We start from the raw sequence: 25,738 nt of genomic DNA, 5'->3' as shown, positions 1-25,738 counted from the left end.
CTCAGCTTCTTTTCTGTTCTCTGCTTCTCTTCCTCTTCAAACTTGCTTTTTTTCAAGCTTCTTGAAAGGAAAACGCCCATCCCATCAATAGGCGGACCATAGATTCTGTCCAGCCCTTGGCAGAATTCTAATTGGCTGGGCTTATCTAACGACGTCCTTTTTTGGGTGGATTAGTTGAATTAAACCCTCCTACAAAGTATGAGGTTTATGACGCCACCAAAGTCTTGGTTACCAGCTAGAGTTAAAAGGTAAGCTTCACAGGTGAGGGGGTTAAACATCCTTGTTACGATTGCGGTTAGATTACTGGCACCCGTGTTTTGCTATGTAAACACGACACAGTCATAACACTTCCTGTTTCTCTCTCTCTCTCTCTCTCTCTCTCTCTCTCTCTCTCTCTCTCTCTCTCTCTCTCTTCTCTCTCGTTTCATTATTATTCCATTCTCTCTCTCTCTCTCTCTCTCTCTCTCTCTCTCTTTATTAATCCATCACTGGTTCTCTCTCATTTATTTTTCTCTCTCTTATATGCCCACTATTCATTACTAATGTTCTTCTACTATCATTACATCACTCGGTCACCTACCAAATATTGTCTTCAATATTTAATTAAATATAATAAAATGGATACAATAGTAATAATTAAATTGGCAATAAAACATAATAATGGATATAATAAAATGTTTCTCCAGTTGACAACTGGAGAAAAGGCATAAGTTCATCAAAACATTCTCAAAAAAAAAAATAATCAGAGTGTTAGGAACAATCGTTTGCCGATTGTTCCCTTAGTGAGTTGTTGCCTCCTTTGTTTTAGTTTTTTCTTACTGGCGAGCTGACGTCTGTTGAATGGCGTCAGACTTCGCCAGTCAGGTTCGTAACAGCAAGAAGTCAGGTTCGTAACAGCAACGAGTCAGGTTCGTAGCAGCAACAAGTCAGGTTCGTAGCAGCAACGAATCAGGTCCAAGGTAGCAGCGAGTCAGTTGGGATAGCAGCAGCAGGCATCCGTACCTGCGAGTCAGGTTCTAGCAGCAGAGCAGCGGAGAGTTTCTTGAAGACGAGATGGTTGCCGTGTCGGCTCTGTCGTGGTCGCCGGTAGTGGAGGAGGACGTCAGCACTGTGCTTGAGGACGAGATGGTTGTCGTTTCGACTCTGTCGGAGTTGTCCTGCAGTGTTCCCGTAAAGCAGCTTGGGGCTGTTTCGCCAGCTCATTATTATTGTGTTTAATGTTAATGAGTATTTCAGTACGTGTTTTGCGGGAGTAATGGGTGTTTAACACGATGTTTGTGCTGCTGTTATTTATGCTCTCTGTTTCGAAGTAATTTACTGACTGAAAGATATTTTATTATAAAACTTTTGAGTTGTTTATTATTTTGCTCTAATGATGTTTGTTAAAACAATTTTACTAATTCTGTCTACTTGTCTGTTTATAATGTTTGTTGAGCTGCTCATCTTTATGATTGTCTTTTTTTTTATGTTCATTGACCTTTTGGATATTTTTTAATTTGATTATTTTTTTTAGTTTGATTATTATGTGAAACGTTAAGTTTCGATGCTGATTTATTTTTGTGGATTTAATCTCTAAACTGAACCTGACTCACTGTAAATATTGTAAATAAACTCATTCTAAGGTAACTTTTTGGTTTTGTTCTGCTCCACCCTCCTTTGTTTGTCACCTCTCGTCAGTCATTTCAGCCCAATTGCTTGTTTCTGTAAAGACCCCGTAGATCTCGAGAGGTGAGATCTTAATACATAGTAAAACATCAAATACTATAAAAATATAAAATACTAAGTGAACATATGGACAATACACATGTAAACAATAAACATCAGTTTTTAATTATTATTATTGAGTTCTGTCAATATCCGGTGTATTTTTCTGATAAGATTTCTCACTATTATGATAAACAAAACAGTAATCACTATTACCATTAGATTTACTGATGATAAAATTGGGGAGACAGTTTCTTTATAGTAGAAATATTCATCAACATAGGTCAATTTTTCAAGCTTCTTTAATCCTAACTGAGACAACTTAAATTCCTTATTTTATGTGAGTAATTCTTATATGGCACATGTTTGTTGAAGTTATATGTTGTGAAAAGATGAGATTCATAATATAATTGGTTTGCTATCACTAAATGACATGATGTTGTAAAGGATTTAACATTTTTAAACTTTATTTCTGTGCTAATGTTGTGACATTTAATTTTAGCTTCAACAGTATTTAGTGAAAATACAAAGATTTCTTGATCAATTATAAATGCTTCAAATGTTTTATCATAGTCTGTGGTACATAAATCTTTCTCTTGGTTTTGGTTTAACACAATTTCTTGAATACAGGGATAAGCATTAGTATTCTTATACAGGTTATCAAAATTACATATACATTCTTGTTCTTTTAACAGAATACACTCATTAAATTGTGTGTCAATGAAGAATGACAATAGTAGAGCATGTTCTTCTAATGCAAAATGCTTGATTGTTCCCTTTTGAATGATTGTTTGATCATTAACAGTCATAGAGAATGGGTACACAGTGATTAATGTGTTTGAGATCCTAGTATTGAAAGGTACAACTAAAATAATTTTACCATAAAGCACTTTCGCACTTATTAAATTACAGTACATGAATACAGCTTCCACAATTGGCTGAAAGTGTTTTTCCATGATGCAAAACCTAATAATTTCTTCTGATTCTTTAGGAGTGATTAGTTTTGGGCTCAAAATATCTTTATAAGCAAGCAAAATGGCATTTAATGTGTTTTTATGTTCCTGTAATATCACTTCACTTTCTAAAGCAAATGTATTTAAAAACTGTGTTTTCCAACTCATTCAGTTCTTTTGTTACATTCTGATTGACTTGATTTATAAAATTTTTCAGTTTTTCTACTTGTTCTGCATTTTGATTTTTGTGATGTAATCACTTTATTTATCACTGTGCCTCTTGCTGCTGCCCATTTTTCCAGTCTGTCTATTCTTTCTTTTTCCTGTTCTTTATATATAGGTTTCACTACATACAGTACATTATATTTATGATATTTTCATTCCAACACCAATATATACATACATATACACATATTTAACTCTGTCGGTTTCGTAGATTATGCATTTTGTTTACAACATTATCTACAGCATTTTCATGTCATATGTTATCTATAACTTCAGTGGACCATGTATCTGTTTTTACTACTTTTACATGATTCCAGTGAACTACTTTTTCATTTAGATCACTTTCCTTAATTACGCAATATTTGTTTAATTTTAACACTTCTACAACTCTATATGGTCCAGTGAACTTGGGAGATGCCTTTACATTTGGCCCTTCTTGAACATGATTTTGTACATAAATTTGAGTGCCCACTGTAATGTCTGGTTTAGTGGTACTTTTATTATAATATCTGGCATGAGTGTTATGAACCTCTTTTAATTTTGCCCTTGTTTTCATGACTGTCTCGTAAGTACGTCTGGTCTTCCATGCAACAGTCATCATAGTTATAAGTATGTCTGGGTGGTGTTGAATCGTCAAAAAATGTGTTAGGCATTCTTTTCTGATAAATATATAGCAAATAATGCGGGGATTCTCCTATTGTCTCATTTACAGTATTATTCAATGTGAACTGTACGTCTTCTATTGCTAAGTCCCAATCTTCTGTCCGTGGGCTCACTAAAGTTTTCAGGATATCCTTTATTTTACTGTTAGTTCGTTCTACTGCTCCATTAGAACTTGGTTTATAAGCTGTTATTTGACACTTATTTGTTTCATAAAATTCACATATTTTCTTTAAAACATCACTAGTAAATTCAGCAGCATTATCAGAAAGAAGAACTTGTGGACATGAATGCCTTGTGATAATTCTAGATTTAAGAGCTTCTGCTACTGTAGCTGCATCTCTGTTTCTTATTGGTACGATTTCTACATATCTAGTAAGATAGTCTAAGAAGACTAATATTTGTTTATTTCCTCTAACAGTCGTTGGAAGTGGACCTAAAAAGTCCATATTTACTACTTGAAATGGATTTAATTCTGATGGACATTTTTCAAGTGAAGCTTTAAGATTTACGTTACCTTTATGTGTGTTACAAACTATACAGTTTTGTACAAAGTTTTTGGCACCTTCACTACAATTTGGCCAAAACTAATTTCTGGTTATGATTCTGCTTGTCTTTTTAATTCCTGGATGTCCTGCTAACTTATATGAGTGTGTTAGTTCTAAAACTTCTTTGATTAGTGTTTTTAGGATTTATAGTCGAGAACAACCATTCTTCCTTGTTGGCCTTTTACACAACAATCCATTTATTCTCTGTTGGCCTTTTACACAACAATCCATTTATTAAGTGAAAATCAGGTTTTAAGGATTCATCTAGTATTAACTGTCCTACTATTTGTCTGATTTCTGCATCGTTTTCTTGTTGTATTTTTACTCTTTCCAGATCTAAATCTACTACTTGACAACTAAAACAAAGGGTATTAGTGGTAATATATTTTTCTGTTTCTTCTTGAGATCTGGATAACGCATCTGGCAATTTAAATTTCCCTGGAATATATCTGAATTTTGGGGCAAATTCTAAGACTTCAATGAACCACCTATTGAACTTCATGTTGTTGGTAAAGGCTCTCTTTTTAAATAAGTCACAAATGGGTTTGTGATCAGTAAGCACATTAACCTTATGACCTAAAAGTGTGTCTAAATTTCTTTAAACCCCAATATAAAGCTAAACATTCTCTTTCTGCGGTACTATAGTTTCTTTCTCCTGGATTTAAAACTCTACTAGGATAATATACTGCCCTCATTCTAGTTTTAGCGTTTAGCAAAAATACAGCTCCTAGCCCTGTACTTGAGGCAGCTCCTAGCCCTGTACTTGAGGCATCACAAGCTAAGTAAAAATCTTTGGAAAAATCTGGGTAGACTAAAACCGGGTTCCTGGTCATTTTGCTCTTTAGTGTTTAAAAGGCTGTTTCTTGTTCATCCTTCCATTCGTAATTAACAGCCTTCTTTGTTAGTTCTGTCAAAGGTTTGGGTATAGTAGCAAAACCCTTTATAAAAGGTCTATAATAACCTACCATACCTAGGAACCTTCTTAATGCTTTCAATTAGTAGGAGCTGGGTAATCAATTATTGCCTTTATTTTACCTGCCTGCATGCGCAGTCCATCTTCACTAATTACTTGGCCCAAGTATTCTAAGGGTTTCATCAGGAACTGACATTTCTTTAATTTTATTTTTAGTCCTGCAATTCTTAATCTCTCTAGGACCACTTCTAATGTTCTGAGGTGACTTCCTAAGTCTTTGCTAAAAATGATTACATCGTCCAAGTATACTGCAACATTTTCTATATCTCCCAGAATTTGTCTCATTGCTATTAAGCAGTAAGGCTATCACGTTTAGGATCAATTTTAACTTTCTTGAACGCTTTCTTTTATTTTTCTCCGAGTGCGTTATACATCGTTCCAAATGATAAGTAATTCAAAACATCTTAAACTAATTAAATCATTTTCTTCATCACCAAAATCGTTCTTATTTCCGATTGTGATGTTTGTTTTTCTTAAGTCTTTTATAACCTTGTCTGTTGATTCTTCAACATCTGTGTGAAGATTTGCTATGGATTCTCCATCATAATGCTGGGTAAGGAATTTATTATTATTATATAGTGCATCACTTTGACTCACTGGTTCCCAGATTGATAAACAAATGTTTAAATTCAGTGTATTTGGTTATTTTGCTGGATCTAACTGAATTCAAAGTTCTATGTGCATCACTGCTTTCTGAACTAACAAGAAGCAAGGCTTCATTAATTTTAGCTCTTTCATTTGTAATTCCCCGTTGATATGCGACTGTCTGCATCAGCTAGCCACTGGTTCACAGAATAAGATTCTAGCCTATTTTCATCAGGATTTGAACTTTCAACTCTTCCACAGAATCGGTGGCTTGCGTAATGATCACTGCTTGCACTGTTGTACTAAATTGAAATGTGTTAGTATTATTAGTATTATTATTATTATTGCTATTTGTGTTAGTAGTGTTACTATTTTCTTGAGTTAATGATACTCGTAAACTTGGCACTGGAATTCGACTGTCTAACTGTCGTTGGTCCTAAATGGTAATGCCCATGTCTAATGGCATTTAACGATTCGTCAAATGAATCCTGCATGTTACCAGTATGCTAAAAATCATAAAAAAATTTATACACAACCACACAACAGTATTAAAAAAAATGTCATCAAAAGAATGTTATGTTATTAAAGATTCCTATCTACCAAACATCAAAAAAAAATAAGATAAAAATTTTTGGTAGAGAATTATAAAAGTTTTATACCTTGAGAGAGAGAACTTAAAAAAATCCACTCATAGAGAGAGAGAAGTAAAATAACTTTCCAATCACGACTTACTTATTTTCTGTTGTTGTTCAGTCTTAACTGTTGTTTGAACTGTTGCACTGGAACTGTTTTTCACTTTTCCTTTTGAGACCAACACTGTAGTTTGCTGTAGGCCCATCGTATCCTGTGGGTCTTGACTAAAATCGTCCTTTTCTTTCTTCACTGACCATTAGCGATTCGTCTTCTTAGAATTCACCAGTAATGTTGATTTTTAATGGGAATACTTCATCGTACACGTGAAATACACTCATCCGTTTTTAACAGATTGTGTATAGCAATCTGTTTGGGTGTGTTTTGACAGTTGCCAAAACACATGCTACTGTGCTGTTACTGCTGTCGCTGAATGCTTGCGTTGTATTCTCGTGGTTCACTTGTTTTTATCTTCGGGGAATAATATTTCTTAGTTGTGGGTTTTCTGAGTGGTAATGTTTATAATGCTTATTTCATTTCGAATGTTTCTGCCATTGGCGTTTGTAGTGCAGAATGTTTTCGCAGTCTGTTATGATTCACTTTGTTGTCTGTTTCTAAATTCTTGAGTGTGTAGGCTAATTGTTCGTTTGTTGATTCGTTCTTCACACTGCACTTATTATTTACGTCTTCCTCGGATCCCACCACTGCCACCATTTATGTGATGTATTTCTCCTTTTGCAATGTTTCTTTAACACCTTTTGTTATGACGTTCCTTTCTTATTAGTTATTGTATTTGTTGCCCATGTTAAGAAGTTTATATTTTTCTTTATAGATGCTTCATCGTCTCTGGCTTTGTTGTTATAGTAGCGTTTGAGTCCCAGGAAGCTTTAGGAAGACACAGTGCAGCTTTCTTACTTCATTAACACACTAGTGAAAATAACACTGTACATATACAAGTTAATATATATACAAGTTAAGTAGTATGAATACGAATCGAAGTGTGAGCCTTCCTTTCTTCTCAACCCACAACTGATGAGTCTCACGACCTCACTCCTCTGCTTCTCTATCTTCTATCTGCTTCTTTTCTGTTCTGCTTCTCTCTCTCTCTTCAAATTTACTTTTTCAAGGTTCTTGGAAGGAAAATGCCCATCCCATCAATAGGCACACCATAGCTCCTGTCCTGCCCTTGTTAGACGTCCTAATTGGTTGGAACTTATCTAACAACATGCCTTTGGGTGTAACTAGATGAATTAATCCCTCCTATGAAGGAGGAGACTCATGACGTCACTGGAAGTCTTAATTTCTAGCGAGAATGGATAGGTAAGCACACAGGTGAGACGTGTAAACATTCCTTAATGATTTCCATAGATTAAACTTGTGCCCGTGTTTTGGCTATGCAATCACAACACAGAAAGTGTTGGTACTCTCTCTCTCTCATTTCATTATTATTCCATTCTCTCTCTCTCTATTATTCATTCTCTTTCTATATCACTGGTTCTCTTCTCATTTCTTTTTCCCTCTCTTATATTTGCATTATTCCTTACTAATATTCTCCCAGCTATCATTACAATTCATCCGTTGCCGCCAGAATCAAGTAAGCATCCTTGGCTGATCAGTTATTGTTTAATTTACGTAATTTTTTCACGGCCCTGCATGCCAAGAATGCACGTAACCTGTCACTTGAAGCCATGAATTAACCTCAAAGACAGACGTTAATTAACCAAAGGTCGCCAGTTAAGGGTAATTAACCTTAACAAAGAATATTCGAAGAATAAAGACTTTATGATAAACGTCACCAACTGCGGACGCAGAAAAAATCTCTACTTGTTAAGATGGTATTAAATACAAAGACGCAACAGTTCTCCCAAACAATGAGCGCTAGGCATAACGAATACCAGAGTATTAAAAATTACTTGCTTGCCTAAATCCCCAAGACTTACTGGGATAATTCGGCTAACGCTAAACAATATAATAATTTGGCTTAATCTTAGACTTCGTACAAGCGATTGCCTTAAATGGTGGCTGGAGAATGAAACAAAGAAAGATTTGGAAATACAGAAAAGAGGATAAAAGAATGGGCGAAGTTTTGAACAAAAACACAGACTTTACCTTAGGACGAAGTGTTGATGCGCATTCAACGGACGATCGGAAGTTCTGGAAAATGCTTCTTCACTTCACTAATAGAAATAATAGATAAAAGGGCGGAGAGGCCAAAAGAACGTGTTGTCTCCCCGAAAGCTTGATTCTCTCTCTCGTTCGCTGACCGGCCTGGGTCAAACAGGCCTGCAGTCATGCCTTAGGCGTCTATGCTCTGTTAAAAACATTCGCCAAGAGAGACAGGTAGAAAGGAAAAAAGGACTTTAGGACCACCTATTCTTAAGGCTGGATATGGAAATTTCCCTATAGGGTGAAATGCCTAAATGCTACTGAGTTCCTTCCTACACGCAAACGTTACAATCCAAACTGCCTACGTGATTTGGCCGCTACAACGGACGTTGGTTCATCTGATAGAACTACAAAGAAATACATTGAGGGCGAACAGCAGTAATATTTATATATATATATATATATATATATATATATATATATATATATATATATATACACACATATATACTTATATATATATACATATACATATATTTATATATGCATAAACTACATTTTATATATAAACACAGTATATATATATATATATATATATATATATATATATATATATATATATATATATATATATATATATATATAGTATATGTAGAACACATAACATATATACATATAATGTATATGTATTTACATGTTTATATAGAAATATATATAAAATGTATGCATGTTCATATTTATTAATATATATATATATATATATATATATATATATATATATATATATATACATATATATATATATATATATATATATATATACATACATATGCTTAAAAATCACAGTATATGCCCATGACTTCAGTGTATAAGCAAATTCTTCACAGGAAAATAACAGGTAGAAGTTCAGTTTCTGCCTGTCATTTTCCTTTGGGATTTGGGATATAATATAATATATATATATATATATATATATATATATATATATATATATATATATATATATATATATATATATGTATGTATATGTATATATATACATATATATGTATATGTGTATATATACATATATGAATATATACATAGGTAGTGATAGCTAAGAAATATACCAAAATAATGAGACCTTACAGACCTTACAGACCTTACAATTCGTTCATCTTTGCCCCAGGTCCCTCAGTGTGAGGCGCCTTTGATGTCTACCAGAGAGTTGCTAACGCATCTTCCGGTATATTTTGCATCTTCCAGTCTTGGATGGTCTGGGATGCATCTTAGATATTTGTCAAGCTTATTCTTAAACACATCTACGCTCACTCCTGTTATGTTCCTCAGATGAGCTGGTAGCGCATTGAATAGACGCTGCATTATCGATGCTGGTGCGTGGTGGATTAATGTCCTGTGTGCTTTCCTTAATTTTCCTGGTATAGTTTTTGGCACTATTAATCTACCTCTGCTTGCTCTTTTGATAATTTTAGTTCCATGATATTTTCGGTAATTCCTTCTATCTGTTTCCATGCTTGAATTACCATGTATCGTTCTCTTCTCCTTTCAAGACTATATAAATTTAAGAATTGTAGTCTTTTCCCAGTAGTCAAGGTCCTTAACTTCTTCTATTCTAGCTGTAAATGACCTTTGTACACTCTCTATTTGTGCAATATCCTTTTGGTAGTGTGGGTACCATATTATATTGCAATATTCAAGTGGACTAAACGAACGTACGTTTTATAAAGCATAATCATGTGTTCAGCTTTTCTTGTTTTGAAGTGCCGGAACAACATTCCCATTTTTGCTTTGCATTTTGCCAATAGAATTGCTATTTGATCATTGCATAACATATTCCTATTCAACATCACACCAAGGTCTTTAACTGCTTCCTTGTTTGTGATTGTCTCATTATTAGGTCCTTTATATGCATATAGCATTCCTACTTTATCACCATAGTTCATTGATTCAAATTTATCAGAGTTAAATACCATCCTATTTATCTCTGCCCATTTATATATTTTATTTAGGTCTCTTTGTAGCGAGTTCCTATCTTCATCACAAGCAATTTCTCTACTTATTCTTGTGTCATCTGCAACTTCTTACTACTGAGTCCTTAACATTACTGTCTATGTCTGCAATCATAATCACAAACAGCAATGCAGCTAACACCGTACCTCTGTGGTACACCGGATATTACCGTAGCTTCATCCGATTTCTCATCGTTTGCAATCACTATCTGTTTTCTGTTTTGCAAAAATTCTTTTATCCATCTTCCTACTTTGTCAACAATGTTATGTTTTCTAATTTTTTTCGCTAATATATTATGATCTACCTTGTCAAAAGCTTTTGCAAAGTCTAGGTAAACCACATCTGTATCTTTTCATTTATCATATTTTTATATATGCTTTCATGGTGGACTAACAGTTGGGTTTGTGTACTTTTTTTCCGGGTACAAAACCATGTTGTCCTATATTGAACAATCTATTTTTCATTAAATGTTTCATTATATTTTTTTATTACCCTTTTCATATACTTTCATAATATGAGATGTCAGACTCACAGGCCTATAATTACTTGCCTCTAGTCTTGAACCACTTTTGAAAGTAGGAGTAATATATGCTAATTTATGCTCATCATAAATCTTGCCTGTATCTATACTTTGTCTTAATAATATTGCTAGCGGCTTTTTGATTGAATGAACCACTTTCTTTAACAATATGACAGGTACTCCATCTGGTCCTGCTGCTGATCCATTTTTAATTTCATTAATAGCCTGCACAATATCGGCTTCTGTAATATCTATATCTGATAAGTATTCAGTATTTTCATCTCTTATTTCTGTATCATTATCTTCATTTTCAATTCTAGGTGTAAATTCACTCTTATATCTTTCTGCTAATATGTTACATATTTCCTTTTTTTCATTCGTTAATCGCCCTTCAATTCTTAGAGGGCCTATTTCTACTCTTATTTTATTCATCTTTTTTGCATATGAATAAAAAATTTTAGGGTTTTGCTTGATATTTTGTAGAGTAATTTCTTCTAGGTTCCCTTTTTCATTTTCTTTTGATTGTATAATCTTTTTTTCTGCATTTTCTATCTTACTTTTTAGTTCCATCACTTTCCATGCATTCTTTTCTTTTGCAAGAGCTTTTTTCCACTTTCTAATTTTCTGGAACAAGATCCTTCTGTCTCTTGGAATTCGTGACTGATGATTACTTTTTTTCTTCGGTATATATTTTTCCACTATTTCCTCTAATATTTTATATAATATATCGGTATTTACCTGTATATCATCACTTACAAATATATTTTCCCATTCTTTGTTTAATTCTTCATTTATTTTTGACCAATTTATATTCTTACTATAGAAATTGTATTTTCCATATCCTTCCCATTTTTTCGTTTCTTGCTTTTCTCTGTTTTCATATGTTCTGGAACGGACTGTTAGTTCTATGACATTATGGTCCGAAATACTCGTGTTATATACTATTATTTCTTTAACATAGTTCACCTCGTTCACAAATACTAGATCTAAAATATTATCCTTTCTTGTTGGTAGGTGATTTATTTGCTGAATGTTATGTTCTAGTAGCATATCTAATAGCTTTTCAAATTGCCTCTTATCTTCTGCACTACTATTGCTCTCTTTTTATATGTATAAATACAACCACAGTCTCCTATTCGTTCTTTCCATTCTACAAAAGGAAAGTTAAAGTCTCCGGTTAGGAGTATAGTCCAATCCTTGTGATTTCTACATATTTCATCCAATTTTTTCAATTATTATGTCAAACTCTTTAGTATTAGGGGTCTATATATTACAATGTTCACTAATTTTTCATATTCAAATTCTACCGCTATTAATTCACATTCTGTGTTACTATATTTCTCACAGATTTTTCCTTGATTGGCATCTCTCCCATATATCATGTTCCCCTTGATTTCTATTTTTTCTATCTGATCTATAAGTTTGGAAACCCTTTATCTGGTCATCATTACCAGTCTCTTGGGAATACCAGGTTTCACTTATATTCAATATTTCTATTTTTTCATTTTGGGTTAGTTCTTCTAAGAACTCTATCTTTCTTTTTGAGTTACTCGAAACTAAACCCTGCGCGTTCATCACTATGATGGTTTGCGTATTATCTCCATAATCTAATATGGGTAATAATAAGGATTTTCCCATGTCTCTTTCCTGTTCTGATATGTTGATCTTTTTTTCATTTCCAGAAATTCGTACATTAAAAAATCCAACTTTTCCATTATACTTGTTCTTCCAGCTTCATATTTATTCACTTTGTGCATAAACCTGCACTTATCTCCATATCTGCACCATCCCTTAGCATCATAGATACATTGCTTGTTCCTTGTGCTATATCTAGGTGCTGATGGCTCATATCGTGGTGCTGACATTTCATAATGTGTTGTTGGCTTGTTTTTTGCCTTCATCACATGATCTTTGTTCTTTTCTTTATTTGTTTCATTTTTACCTTGATTTTTTATATGTATTTGATTTTGATTTTGGTTTTTCATGGCTACAGGATGCATGTACCTACATTTCTTATTAAACCTACATCCATTTCCTTCTTTCCATTTTCTACATATTTTTGGATGTAGATCGCTGCATTCCTCTTCATAGCCATCTAGATATGCACATTTGCCATATATCTCATAATTGTGACATATCTTGGGATGTTTGTAATAACACCTTTCACCAAACCTGCAATTCCCTCTTTTCAAAAGGGTGCATACTGTGTCTTTCTTTTCTTTTCTTTTTTCTTGTTCTTTCCCATCAGTATGGAGATCCGGGTAACCTCTTTGGGATTTTATTTTGATTTATCATGTCATAATTTATTTCTTCATAAGTATGTTGCTGTATTGCCTCATATGTAGAATCTATGAGTTTCTCTGCATCCATACTATTATCCTGTTCTTTGTTTTCATTAATCTTTTCCCTCTCTTCAGTCTTATTTTCTTCTTTTCTATTTTCCTCTTCTTCCTCTTCTTCATCCTCTTCATCTTCTTCATCCTCCACAATCTGTACATTAAGTCTTGATTTAATGACCTTGTCTATCCATACTAGACATGTTGAGCAAAATATTTTTGTGTCCTTATTTCTATTTTGCTCAACTTCAGCACATGAAGGGTGTGTCGGTACGTGCAAGCATAGCATTTCCTAATCAGGTTTTGTGGATTTACAATGCTATACCACACTCTACATAGTTTACATGCTTTAGGCATCCGTTTGCCTATTGCATCAATCAATATATTCACTAATTCCACCGTACTTATTTTCTTTGATGGAATGTGTTGATTTTTGTAGATTTTCTTTATAAGTCTTTTGATAACCTGAACTTTCATTGGTATCCCTTCTATTATTTTCATTATATTTTCAGCAGATTTGCTCCAATTTGAAGGATCGTATCCTTTCAATATGTCTGTGAATGATTTTACATCTTTTTGGTCGATGTTGCAATTTATCTCCACGATCAGCAGACCAAGTTCCCTTCCTGCCAATTCATCATATTGAATATCTCCTATGCATGCAAGATTTCTCCACCTTTTGCCACTATTGGTTGAGAGAGAGAGAGAGAGAGAGAGAGAGAGAGAGAGAGAGAGAGAGAGAGAGAGAGAGAGAGAGAGAGAGAGAGAGAATTTCAAAACATCTCTGTGTTTTGGCTATACCATTACCATAAGGACAGAACTCAGGAACAAAGAGATTTGTAAACTAGCACTAGAACAGCAAAACCGTTTTGTGATTAGAACAGCAAAACACGTGTACGTATTATGATTGTGTTGTGGTTACTGCACTTAATTGAGTTAGTAATCACGAGGAATTCATAACAAAACGCAAGGTAGCCTTGTGGTGGAATAACAGCCAGAAAAATTCATAATTTTGGTGTTTTAGAGACTCCTCCTTGAGGGAGGTACAACTTCAAAAATAGGGCATTTCAGATAATCTGCATGACCAATTAACATCAATGAAGGCGGGACAAAAGCAAGACTCCCCGCCTATTAGGGCAGGACAATCTTTTCCAAAAATCATTGAAAAAGGTCCAGTTGAGAAGCAGTAGAGCAGAGAAGTAAAGACAGCATAGACGAGAGAAGGAGCAACTAACGTACAAAGAAGGTGTGAGGTTGCAAGCCTCATCACTTGTGGGTTGATATAAGAAGACAGGCTCACATTGACTCACCCTATATTTTCTACTGCAGATCACCTTGTACCTCTATTGTAAAGTTACTTTTTTGGTGCTAACAAAGAAAGAAAAATCAATTGTGTCTTCTTAAGACCTCTTGGGGAAAACTATGCTACTACATAACAAGCTTAGAAAGATCAACATCTATAAAGAAATAATCTCCTTAAACGAATAGCAGATATAAACAGAAGAATAATAAAGAAATGAACATTACATAAATGGTGCCAGCTGAAGAGGATCCAAAAAAAAAAAAGAAGACGAATAGTGCAGTATAAGGCAGTGTGAAGGACACATACCAGAATTTATAACAAGGGACTCTCTGCAAACGTCAACAGCCGAAAAATAACGCGAAGTGCATCATAACATTGGCGAATGACAACCAGCGAAACAGAAACAACAACCCAAACGTACTAGTCAAAACCCTGTAGTATCCAGCGAAGCAACAACAATGACGACTGTGTGAACGACTGAACGTTTAAAAACAAGTGAACGTCTGAATGTCTACAAGTGAACGTATCCTGAAGGCAGTGGCAGACTGTATCCCGAACGTATCCTGAAGACAGCATCTACAAGAAAACGGCAAGGTTCACAGCATATCCTGAAAGTCTACAGAGAACGACAACTGTGTGTTGATAACGACTGACACACAAGCAAAAGGCAGCGAACGAAGCGTCTACTGAGAGCAACGAATACTACGCAGTCACAGAACTGAAAAACAGTTGAAGAAACCACTAAAGTTTACGACTGGAAGACGGCAGCAGAAAATATGTAAGTTGGAAAATTGATTCTCTCAAAAGTTCTCTCTCTCAGTGAGTGCAATTTTTCTTAATAATCTCTATAAAAGGGTATAAGACTTTTATGATTATCTCTCTCTAAAGGTATATCATTTATAGTTCTCTCTCAACAATTTTTTTTTTATTGATTTTTTTGTCTGAGGTTTGATAGATAGGAATTTTTAATAACATACCATGATTTTTATGATGTATTTTTGAATAGTGTTGTGTGTTTGGGTACAGATTTTCATATGATTTTTGAATACCAGTGTAATGCAGAGTCCGTTTGATGCATTGAGGAATGCAATTAGAAATAGCCCTTATCATTTAAGACAAACAGCAGATAGACAAAGTCGAATTCCAGCACAAAGTTCACAAATATCATTTACTCAAGGAAGTACTAACACAAGTAGCAATAACAATAACACTACCCATACTAACACATGTCAATTTAGAACAATGGCACAAGCAGCAATCATTACGCAAGCCACACGATTCTGTGGACGAGTGGAAGGTTCAAACCCTGACAAACTTAGATTAGAATCATATTCTGTGAACCAATGGTTAGCGGACGCAGACAGTCGTATGTCCACAAATAGAATACCAGATGAAAGAACAAAGATTAATGAAGCCTTGCTTTTGGTTAGTTCAGAAGAGGGTGATGCACACAGAACTTTGAATTCAGTTAGATTCAACAACATAACAACATATGCTGAGTTTAAATGAATCTGCTTATCAATATGGGAACCAGTGAGTCAAAGTGATGCCTTACATAATATTAATAGATTCATCAGCCAACATTACGACGGGGAATCAATAGCAAACCTTCACACTGATATCGAAGAAGCAACACACAAAGTGATAAAAGACTTAAGAAAAAAAAAACATTACCACAGGAGGTAAGAATGATTTTGGGGATACAGAAACTGATTTAGTCAGTTTGAGATATGTGTTAAATTACTTGTCATTTGGAACAATGTATAATGCACTTGGAGAAAAAGAGAAGAAAGCGTTCAAGAAAGTCAAAATTGATCTTAAAAGTGATAGCCTTACCACTTTAACAGCAATGAGACAAGAAATTCAGAAGAAAGAGATAGATTTTTCTAAGGAATTTGTAGGGGTAACAAACAAAATGAAAGGAAAGGCAGAAATACCAATGAGTCATATAAAAGAAATAATATGTACAATGATCATTCCAGACAAGTAGGGAATAGACAAACTTCCTTTCAAAGGAACTGTGCACAAAATACTAGAAGAAAGTGGAATCCAAACCAGAAGGGAAGACAAAATCAACCGAGGAATGGACTATTCCATGGTCCACCCATGAGATATCATAATGGTCAATATCCAAATACAAATAACTCAAAACCAGAGAATTATGCAGCTCAAGGAGCTAGACCAAAAATAACATGTGAGAACTGCGGGTATACAGATCATTCCACTAATGAATGCAGAAAGCCTAAAATCTGTGCAGTTTGCAAAAAGATTGGGCATTTAACTAAATACTGTTGGTTCAATAATAAGGAAGCCAATAAAGAGACTGTAGAGATAAGTAACAGTCGCCCGAAAATAAATAAAGCATCTAACCAGTGACATTTCACCTTTCTACAGAGAAAAGAAAATGAATCACTTCAAGGAGATGAAAGAGAAAAAGAAGAAAAAGTTATAATGGGAAATGAAGGTTCATCCGCATTTTCCTATTTACATAGCAAAGAAGTAATATTTTCCATGAAAGAGGAAGGAATAAATAGAGAAGATCTGCCTATAGTATAAATTCCAATAAAGGGAAAGATATGCACAGTACTCATTGATTCAGGTAATAAGGTAAATATAATTGATAAAATAACTAACTAGATATTTAGACATTGCAGAAACTCAGATTCAGAGTCAAAACAGAGTAATACAAGGAGTACCAGGGAAACATTAAAAGTCTAGGGAATGTGAACCTAGAAATTGATATATCACATAAATTTATTGAAAGTTTCCTAGTTTTAGACGACATATTTTTTCCCGCACAAGTACTGTTCTCATTTAAGTCAATGAAGAGATGTGGAATGATATTAGATTGTAGTGAAGGCAAGATTAGCCTGAAACAAGATAATCGGAAGAGCGTATGTTTCACGCTTGACGAAGAAAAGTTTCACCCAAATCTGATCAATTTGTCTGAGACAGTTTCGACAAGCAAGATGAACGTACAGGAAAGACAGAAAAGTAACCACAACAAGCAAGATAAAAGGAAAATAGATAGAAAAGAGGAATTCCAACGATCCCAGAATACAGAATTGCTGAGAAGTGCACATCTCAACAATACACATGTAGATGATATACACCCCAAATATCAATAATTACTCACATATGAATAATGGTGATCACCAAAACACTGAATCTAACGAAAATCAAGGCGCCTACACTTACGGTTGCAGCAATGTAGTAATGAATTATGAAGGAAAATACTCTTAGATGAAATAAATAAATCAGACATAAATAGTATAATAGAAGTAACAGAAGAAACCACTGGAGATGCAGAACTTTGCTATTTGTCAGCCACAAAAAAAGAATTATGTTGTGTTAGCACAACTGATGATAATAAAGTACAATTTATACTCAACAGAGCCGTAACTTTGTATCCAAAATGTTTAACAAAGACATATTTGAGATCGAGAGAGGATGTCAGGGGTAAGGATGTTCTATTACTGAATGAAGAGTTGCCAGATTTTGTCAGGATGGATAATTCACTTGTCCACATGAACAATAATAACAGCGAGGTTTATGTCCACAATTATTCAGATAACATACTAACACTATGCGCAGGCATTGTCTTTTGCATAGGAACCCCTATTAACGATCCTTTTCTAACAATAGAAGAAAAGGCATTTTTCTCTATAACTGGCCAAAACTCTCAACTTACTTCAGAAGTAAACAAAACAGATTTTCCAGAAAATAGACACAAGTTAACTCAGATGTTAGAGAAATACAGATGTGTAATAGCTATAGAAGGAGATAAACTAGGAAGAACAAATGTTCTACAATATAGAATTTTATTAGGTGATGGAGCCAAGCCATTTTTCATTCCTAATTACAGATTACCCATAAGCCAGAGACCCATAGTTGACAAGTTGATAGAGGAAATGAAAGAAGATGGAGTAGTAATTCCTTCTAAATCTCCATATAATTCCCCACTGTTACTTGTTCCAAAGAAAGATGGTAGTTGGAGACTTGTAATAGATTACAGGAAGTTAAATTCCAACACAGTTCCAGATAGAATGCCGATGCCAGTAATTAAGGACATGTTAGCTCAATTAGGAGGGGCCAAAATATTTTCATCCTTAGATTTGCTTAGTGGATATTGGCAAGTACCTCTAGATGAAGAATCGAAACCATTCACAGCCTTCAGTACACATAAGGAACATTTACACTTTGAAGTAATGCCATTTGGACTCACATCAGCCCCATTAACAATTGTCAGGTTAATGCTACAAATTCTAGGGGACATAGAAAATGTTGCAGTATACTTGGACGATGTAATCATTTTTAGCAAAGGCTTTGAAAGTCACCTCAGGACATTAGAAATGGTCCTAGAGAGATTAAGAATTGCAAGACTAAAATTAAAATTAAAGAAATGTCAATTTCTGATGAAATCTTTAGAATACTTGGGTCATGTAATTAGTGAAGATGGATTGCGCATGCAGGCAGATAAAATAAAGGCAATAGTTGACTTCCTAGCTCCCACTAATTTGAAACCATTAAGAAGTTTCCTAGGTATGGTAGGTTATTATAGACCTTTTATAAAGGGTTTTGCTACTATACCCAAACCTTTAACAGAACTTACAAAGAAAGACTTAGAAAGTCACCCCAGGACATTAGAAATGGTCCTAGAGAGACTAAGAATTGCAGGACTAAAAATAAAATTAAAGAAATGTCAATTTCTCATGGAATCTTTAGAATACTGGGGTCATGTAATTAGTGAAGATGGACTGCGCATGCAGGCAGGTAAAATAAAGGCGATTGTTGATTTCCCAGCTTCCACTAATTTGAAAGCATTAAGAAGGTTCCTAGGTATGGTAGGTTATTATAGACCTTTTATAAAGGGTTTTGCTACTGTACCCAAACCTTTAACAGAACTTACAAAGAAACACATCAATTATGAATGGAAGGATGAACAAGAAACAGCCTTTCAAACACTAAAGAGCAAAATGACCAGGAACCCGGTTTTAGTCTGCCCAGATTTTTCCAAAGACTTTTACTTCGCTCGTTATGCCTCAAGTACAGGACTAGGAGCAGTATATTATGATAGTAGAGTTTTAAATCCAGCAGAAAGAAACTACACTACCACAGAAAGAGAATGTTTATCTTTGTATTGGGGGTTTAAAGAAATTTAGACACATACTTTTAGGTCATAATGTTAATGTGCTTACTGATCACAAACTCATTTGTGACTTATTTAAAAGGAGAGCCTTACCAACAACATGAAGTTCAATAGATGGTTCATTAGTGTACTAGAATTTGCCCGAAAATTCAGATATATTCCAGGGAAATTTAACACCTTGGCAGATGTATTATCCAGATCTCAAAAAGAAACAGAAAAATGCATTACCACTAATACCTTTTGTTTTAGTTGTCAAATAGTAGATTTAGATCTGGAAAGAGTGAAAATACAACAAGAAAATGATGCAGAAATCAGACAAATAGTAGGACAGTTAATGACAGATTTTCAATTAATAAATGGACTGTTGTATAAAAAGCCAACAGAGAAGAATGGTTGTTCTCGTCTATACATCCCAAAAACACTCGTCAGAGAGGTTTTAGAACTAACACACTCATATAAGTTAGCAGGACATCCAGGAATTGAAAAGACAAGCAGAATCATAACCAGAAATTAGTTTTGGCCACATTGTAGTGAAGATGCCAAAAACTTTGTACAAAACTGTATAGTTGGTAACACACATAAAGGTAACGTAAATCTTAAAGCTTCACTTGAAAAATACCCATCGGAATTAAATCCATTACAACTAATTACAATGGACTTTTTAGGTCCATTTCCAACCACTATTAGAGGAAATAGACAAATATTAGTCTTCTTAGACTATTTAACCAGATATGTAGAAATCGTACCAGTAAGAAACAGAGATGCAGCTACAGGAGCAGAAGGTCTTAAATCTAGAATCATCACAAGACATTCATGCCCACAAGTTCTTCTTTCGGACAATGCTGCTGAGTTTCCTAGTGATGTTTTAAAGAAAATATGTGAATTTTATTAAATAAATAAGTGTCAAATAACAGTTTATAAATCAAGTTCTAATGGAGCAGTAGAACGAACTAACAGTAAAATAAAGGATATCCTGAAAACTTTAGTGAGCCCACGGACAGAAGATTGGGACTTAGCATTAGAAGACGTACAATTCACTTTGAATAATACTGTAAATGAGACGGTAGGAGAATCCCCGCATTATTTGCTATATGGTTATCAGAAAAGAATGCCTAACACATTATTAGACGATTCAACACCACCCAGACATACTTAGAACTATGATGACTGTTGCATGGAAGACCAGACGTACTTACGAAACAGTCATGAAAACAAGGGAAAAATTAAAAGAGGGTCATACTACTCATGCCAAATATTATAATTAAGGTACCATTAAACCAGACATTAAAGTAGGTACTCAAATTTACATACAAAATCATGTTCTAGAAGGGCCAAATGTAAAGGTATCTCCTAAATTCACTGGACCATGTAGAGTTGTAGAAGTGTTAAAATTAAACAAATATAGAGTAACCAGTGAAAGTGGTCTAAAGGAAAAAGTAGTTCACTGGAATAATATAAAAGCAGTAAAAATAGATCCATGGTCCTCTGAAGATACAGCACATAACACATGAAAATGGTGTAGATAAATGCGGCTCATCTTTATGATAATCTTATTTGGACTAATTTCCTCAGAAGTGGAAATAAGAAAAGGATCATTGTTGAAAAGACATGGAAACGTTAAAATGATTAAGGACTTAGGAATAATTAAGCTAGACATATCATCAGTGTTAAGCAATGAGAAAAAGTTAAAGGACATACAACAGGATATTGGGAGAATTCTGCAGAAAGGGGATACTAACAGAGTACATTTTTGTTAGAAAACTTAAGTGCAGAAATAGAAATGACTGTAAAAACCAGATAAAAGTGATCTCTCCTACCTTTCATTGGAACTGCTTTAAACACATTATTTGGAGTAGCCACAGAATCGAATGTTGAACATGAAAAAGAAAGAATTGACAGACTAGAAAAGTGGGCTGCAACAAGAGGAGCAGTAATAAGTATGCATATAAAGGTCCTAATGATGAGACAATCACAAATAAGGAAGCAGTTAAAGACCTTGGTGTGATGTTGAATATAGGAATATGTTATGCAATGACCAAATAGCAATAATATTGGCAAAATGCAAAGCAAAAATGGGAATGCTGTTCCGGCACTTCAAAACAAGAAAAGCCGAACACATGATTATGCTTTCTAAAACGTACGTACGTAGTCCACTTGAATATTGTAATATAATATGGTACCCACACTACCAAAAGGATATTGCACAAATAGAAAGTGTACAAAGGTCCTTTACAGCTAGAATAGATGAAGTTAAGGACCTTGACTACTTGGAAAGACTACAATTCTTAAATTTATAGTCTTGAAAGAAGAAGAGAACGCTACATGATTATCCAGGCATGGAAACAGATAGAAGGAATTACTGAAAACATCATGGAGCTAAAAATATCAGAAAAAGCAAGCAGAGGTAGATTAATAGTGCCCAAAACGATACCAGGAAAACTAAGGAAAGCACACAGGACATTAATCCACCGCGCACCAGCATCGATAATGCAGCGTCTATTCAATGCGCTACCAGCTCATCTGAGAAACATAACAGGAGTGAGCGTAGATGTGTTTAAGGATAAGCTCGACAAATATCTAAGATGCATCCCAGACCATCCAAGACTGGAAGATGCAAAATATACCGGAAGATGCATTAGCAATTCTCTGGTAGACATCAGAGGTGCCTCACACTGAGGGACCTGGGGCAACCCGAACGAACTGTAAGGTCTGTAAGGTAAGGTCTGTCTCTCTCTCTCTCTCTCTCTCTCTCTCTCTCTCTCTCTCTCTCTCTCTCTCTAGTGAGTGAGAAAGAAGAGAGCTGAGGGCTGTATCTATCCCTCTCGTTCTCTCTACTTTTCCCCCCAAGTCTCTTTCTCGTGAGTGAGAGAGCCGAGGGCTGTGTCTGTCCCTCTCGTTTTCTCTCTATAGAAAGAAAACGAGAGTGATAGATACTTGACCCCTCGTTTCTCTCTCTCTCAAGAAAGAGAGACTTTTCCCAGTCTCTCTCTCTCTCTCTCTCTCTCTCTCTCTCTCTCTCGAGAGAGAGAGAGAGAGAGAGAGAGAGAGAGAGAGAGAGAAGTAAGTAAGTATAGCTTAGTTTTACCAGACCACTGAGCTGATTAACAGCTCTCCTAGGGCTGGCCCGAAGGATTAGACTTATTTTACGTGGCTAAGAACCAATTGGTTACGAGAAAGAGAGAGAGAGAGAGAGAGAGAACGAGAGGGATATATACAGCCCTCAGCTCTCTTTCTCACTCACTAGAGAGAGAGAGAGAGAGAGAGAGAGAGAGAGAGAGATTTGGGGAAAGTCTCAATCAAAAGAAAATGAAAAATGGAACCTAGAAGAAATGACACTACAAAATATCAAGCAAAACCCTAAAATTTTTTTATTCATATGCAAAAAGATGAATAAAATAAGAGTAGAAATAGGCCTTCTAAGAATTGAAGGGCGATTAACGAATGAAAAAAGGAAATATGTAACATATTAGCAGAAAGATATAAGAGTGAATTTACACCTAGAATTGACAATGAAGATAATGATACAGAAATAAGAGATGAAAATACTGAATACTTATCAGATATAGATATTACAGAAGCCGATATTGTGCAGGCTATTAATGAAATTAAAAATGGATCAGCAGCAGGACCAGATGGAGTACCTGCCATATTGTTAAAGAAAGTGGTTCATTCAATCGCAAAAGCCGCTAGCAATATTATTAAGGCAAAGTATAGATACAGGCAAGATTTATGATGAGCATAAATTAGCATATATTACTCCTACTTTCAAAAGTGGTTCAAGACTAGAGGCAAGTAATTATAGGCCTGTGAGTCTGACATCTCATATTATGAAAGTATATGAAAGGGTAATGAAAAAAAATATAATGAAACATTTAATGAAAAATAGATTGTTCAATATAGGACAACATGGTTTTGTACCGGAAAAAGTACACAAACCCAACTGTTAGTCCACCATGAAAGCATATATAAAAATATGATAAATGAAAAGATACAGATGTGGTTTACCTAGACTTTGCAAAAGCTTTTGACAAGGTAGATCATAATATATTAGCGAAAAAAAATTAGAAAACATAACATTGTTGACAAAGTAGGAAGATGGATAAAAGAATTTTTGCAAAATAGAAAACAGATAGTGATTGCAAACGATGAGAAATCGGATGAAGCTACGGTAATATCCGGTGTACCACAGGGTACGGTGTTAGCTGCATTGCTGTTTGTGATTATGATTGCAGACATAGACAGTAATGTTAAGGACTCAGTAGTAAGAAGTTTCGCAGATGACACAAGAATAAGTAGAGAAATTGCTTGTGATGAAGATAGGAACTCGCTACAAAGAGACCTAAACAAAATATATAAATGGGCAGAGATAAATAGGATGGTATTTAACTCTGATAAATTTGAATCAATGAACTATGGTGATAAAGTAGAATGCTATATGCATATAAAGGACCTAATAATGAGACAATCACAAACAAGGAAGCAGTTAAAGACCTTGGTGTGATGTTGAATAGGAATATGTTATGCAATGATCAAATAGCAATTCTATTGGCAAAATGCAAAGCAAAAATGGGAATGTTGTTCCGGCACTTCAAAACTAGAAAAGCTGAACACATGATTATGCTTTATAAAACGTACGTACAGAAGTCCACTTGAATATTGCAATATAATATGGTACCCACACTACCAAAAGGATATTGCACAAATAGAGAGTGTACAAAGGTCATTTACAGCTAGAATAGAAGAAGTTAAGGACCTTGACTACTGGGAAAGACTACAATTCTTAAATTTATATAGTCTTGAAAGGAGAAGAGAACGCTACATGGTAATTCAAGCATGGAAACAGATAGAAGGAATTACCGAAAACATCATGGAACTAAAATTATCAAAAAGAGCAAGCAGAGGTAGATTAATAGTGCCAAAAACTATACCAGGAAAATTAAGGAAAGCACACAGGACATTAATCCACCACGCACCAGCATCGATAATGCAGCGTCTATTCAATGCGCTACCAGCTCATCTGAGGAACATAACAGGAGTGAGCGTAGATGTGTTTAAGAATAAGCTCGACAAATATCTAAGATGCATCCCAGACCATCCAAGACTGGAAGATGCAAAATATACCGGAAGATGCGTTAGCAACTCTCTGGTAGACATCAAAGGTGCCTCACACTGAGGGACCTGGGGCAACCCGAACGAATTGTAAGGTCTGTAAGGTCTGTAAGGTCTCTCTCTCTCTCTAGTGAGTGAGAAAGAGAGAGAGCTGAGGGCTGTATCTATCCCTCTCGTTCTCTCTCTCTCTCGAGAGAGAGAAAGAGAGAGAGAGAGAGAGAGAGAGAGACTCGGGGAAAAGTCTCTCTTTCTTGAGAGAGAGAGAGAGAGAGAGAGAGAGAGAGAGAGAGAGAGAGAGAGAGAGAGAGAGAGAGGGACAGACACAGCCCTCGGCTCTCTCACTCACGAGAAAAGACTTGGGGAAAGTCTCTCTCTCTCTCTCTCTCTCTCTCTCTCTCTCTCTCTCTCTCTCTCTCTCTCTCTCTCTCTCTCTCTCTCTCGTGAGTGAGTGACAAAGAGAGAGAGAGCTGAGGTGTATCTATCCCTCTCTCTCTCTCTCTCTCTCTCTTCCTCTCTCTACAGAGAGACTTGGGGAAAGTCTCTAGAGAGAGGGAGAGAGAGAAAAAAAGAGGGGTCAAGTATCTATCACTCTTGTTTTCTCTCTTTTCTAGAGAGAGAGAGAGAGAGACTTTGGGGGAAAGTCCCTCCTTCTCTCTAGTGAGAGAGAAAGAGAGAGAGCTGAGGGCTGTATCTATCCCTCTCGTTCTCTCTCTCTCTCTATCTATCTCTCTAGAAAGAGAGAGACTTGGGGGAAAGTCTCTCTCTTTCTAGAGAGAGAGAGAGAGAGAGATGCAGCCTTCAGCTCTCGCACGAGAGAGAGAGAGAGAGAGAGAGAGAGAGAGAGAGAGAGAGAGAGAGAGAGAGAGAGAGAGAGAGAGAGAGAGAGACTTGGGGGAAAGTCTCTCCTCTCTAGTGAGAAAAGAGAGA

The 25,738-nt window shown here is 35.2% G+C and overlaps 1 protein-coding gene across 1 annotated transcript in view; it reads right to left on the bottom strand.

Moving 5' to 3' along the window:
• Positions 1 to 25,738, bottom strand: part of LOC136831271 (protein tramtrack, alpha isoform-like) — a 638,889-nt gene that overhangs the window by 427,552 nt on the left and 185,599 nt on the right. The gene's annotated exons all lie outside the window — the stretch shown is intronic.

Source organism: Macrobrachium rosenbergii, chromosome 48 (assembly GCF_040412425.1).
Source record: "Macrobrachium rosenbergii isolate ZJJX-2024 chromosome 48, ASM4041242v1, whole genome shotgun sequence".
Lineage (NCBI taxonomy): Eukaryota > Metazoa > Arthropoda > Malacostraca > Decapoda > Palaemonidae > Macrobrachium > Macrobrachium rosenbergii.
This window is presented reverse-complemented; position numbering and strand designations above follow the sequence as displayed.